We start from the raw sequence: 3237 nt of genomic DNA, 5'->3' as shown, positions 1-3237 counted from the left end.
GGGTGAAAAGTTACGGCAGATACAAGAAATACCCCAAATCTCTTGGTTTCATGGCCTAAAAATACCATCAAGGATGGTTATAATTTGACTTTTAAAAAAATTGATGTGAGTCACTGAATTCAGCAAGAAGAATCCACTTGTGTGTGTGTGTTTAAATTGGTCTATGAATTAATAAAGCCCAGTTCTTCACCATCTTAGACAATTTTCCCTATTAAACTTTCATTCATCTGGTCAAACATGTTCTACCAATTTCAATTTTATTTCTAAATTAGGGGCTTGCTCAACTTGAAAGGAGATTCATAAAGCATTTATAAGCATTGATATCTATGCATCAGTGAAAGTGTAGAGAGATGAATTAACTCATTTAGTGGAACTTACTAGGCTGTGTTCCAAGTAAAAATTCTAAATTTAACAATGTGAATTTAATACGTTCCATGTCATACCTTTCAGTTAGCCAAAACTAGGGGATTAATGATGGTCAATGCAGTGATATACAGTAGTCTCACCTTACCCATGGTTTTGCTTTCCAAGTTTCAGTTATCCTCTGTCAACCATGGTCTGAAAATATGAAGATATTTAGAGAGAGAGAGAGAGAGAGAGAGAGAGAGAGAGAAGAGAGAGAGAGAGACCACATTCACATAGCAGTATATTGTTATAACTGTTCTATTTTATTTTTAGTTGTTGTTGTTATTTTCTCACTGTGCCTAATTTATAAATTAAACTTAATTATAAGTATAGAGAAAACATAGTAAATATAGAGCTTGGTTATACCACAGTTTCAAGGATCTTGGTGTGTATCCCCTAAAAATAAGGGAGAACTACATAAAGAACTATATAGAAGTACCTTTGTCCTTTGACAGAAAAGTCACTGTGTTATAAAGACCGAGCTAGTGATATGATTATGATATTTATTCAAAAATAGGTGTTTTTCATGTACACCAAAATAATAGAAACAAGAATTATAAAAGAGTGAATTTGCTTGACTCAAAGTGTGCCTTGGATTCTCCAATATGCTAGTGTGACCTCTCTGCCAAATACTCATGGGAGCAGCTCAATTTGTTCATTCATTCATTCACATATTCATTTATTTACTCAACTGATATTTATTCATTATAATGCTTTAAAGTAGGGGTCTCCAAACTTTTTCCTTAAAGGAACAGATAGTAAATATTTTAAGCTTGCAGAGTTTAACGTCTTCATCACAAATACTTGATTCTACAGTTGTACTGTGAAAGCAGCCAAAGAAAATACTTGAATGATTGAGCATGACTGTGTTTCCATAAAACCTGACCAAAAAAATGGCTGCTTGCCTGCAGGCCATAGTTGGCAACCCCTGCTTTCAATAAGTAGATACTTAGGTTCTTCATATGATGCAAAGTTGTTTAAAACATGTAACTTCTGGTCAACAAGTTCACAACCTCCTTGAAAGTAATAGAGGATTCAGTCCAGCTTGTTCCAGTTCTGTAAAGTGATGGCTGCCTTAACCTGTAACACAGGAATGTTAATACTTTCTGTGTTAAGTAGGCAGTTTAACCAAAATCTTGTTCTGTACTCTGAAACTCTGTTTAGCATACTGTTCAAACTGAACAATAGCAGAATTTCATTTAAAGAAAACAAAAGTAACATCAATGTAAAGAACAATGAAAAGACTACGAACATCACTACTACTATGTGAAAATTAAATAATATCCCATAAAAAATGTTTATTCCATTACCAAATTTAGAGTATCAAAGATCCTCCTGAGAACAGAGGTTACAGTACTTGACAGAAAACTTTCAATTTATAAAGACATTATTTGACAGGTACAATTTATTAGCAGAAAATGAGAGTATTTTGAAAAGATTTTTTTTGACATAAACTACAAAGTTCTGTTCTTATTTTTTCACATTATTTGACAGGTACAATTTATTAGCAGAAAATGAGAGTATTTTGAAAAGATTTTTTTTTGACATAAACTACAAAGTTCTGTTATTTTTTTCTAATTCCTACCATAATTTTGTGTAAAAAGAGCTCCCTCTAGTGATGATAATCATGTTGTTCACCAAGAAAACAAGAGGCTTTCTAGGCTATGCATATAAAGGCTTTGGAATTGAATCTCAAAATATACACAAAAGGAAGTCAACTTTTATTACAAAGAGGATAAAAATTCCAGTAACCTCCCAAGTCATTCTTTAGAAATCTTTCTTAGTTTAACGCTATTTCAAAATACTGCAATATGAGGAATGACCCTGATGTCCTCTGATTCAACTTGCTCTCTTTTCTCATTGGGAAAGTCAGGCCTAGACAAAGGAATTGATGCTTTTACATTCAGTAGGAATCAATTTATAGTAGAAACAATTCAATTAAGAAGCTTATGATTCAATGGAAAGACATGAACCTTTTAAAAGCTAATTTCTATATACAGACATAAATATCATTTTAATCAGCATTTTTAACATCCAGTTGCTTTCTTTGATATCACTAACTCAAAAGTGTGCAACTTTAGCAATGCAAAACATCAGACAACTGTTGCAAAATGGACTCTTCATTGGAACTCCCGAAGTTCGGCCGTCTTTGGTATGACATAGATCGGCAATCAGTAACTTTTTTTTATAAAGGACTAGATAGTAAATATTTCAGGCTTTACAGGCCATGTGGTCTGTATCACAGCTATTCTACTCTGTTGTCGTAATGCCAAAACGAACATTAACAATACATAGATGAATGACAGTGGCTGTGCTCTGTCAAAAGATAATTTTCAGGAAAAGGTAAGCTCATGACTCTTATGCAGATGTAATAAGAATTTTATTTTACTCATATGAGGAAGCAGGCAAATGCTACAAATGGGCCAAAGGAAAAGTCAACAAGCACCAGTTTGTATGAGGTAAAGGAACTGGATTGCAAATGGAAGCAAAACTACTTTTTCTACAAAGGGATGGGAAGTCAACAAAATTATACTGGACAAGCAAGTAGATAAAAAATTAGTAACGTAGAAAAGTTGAACAATTGTATCAAATAACTAGACTTAATTGACACATATAATACAGCCCACCCAAACAAAGCAGAATATAGTCAGCCCTCTGTTTCTGTGGGTTCTGCATCCATGGATTCAACCAACCTGGAATGAAAAATATTCTGAAAAAAAAAACTGCATCTGTACTGAACATGTACAGATTTTTTTCTTGTCATTATTCCTTAAACAGTACAGTAGAACAACTATTTACATATATATATATATTAAAACACTGAATTACACA

The sequence above is a fragment of the Galeopterus variegatus genome, unplaced genomic scaffold (assembly GCF_000696425.1).
Source record: "Galeopterus variegatus unplaced genomic scaffold, G_variegatus-3.0.2 Scaffold4107, whole genome shotgun sequence".
Classification (NCBI taxonomy): domain Eukaryota; kingdom Metazoa; phylum Chordata; class Mammalia; order Dermoptera; family Cynocephalidae; genus Galeopterus; species Galeopterus variegatus.
This window is presented reverse-complemented; position numbering follows the sequence as displayed.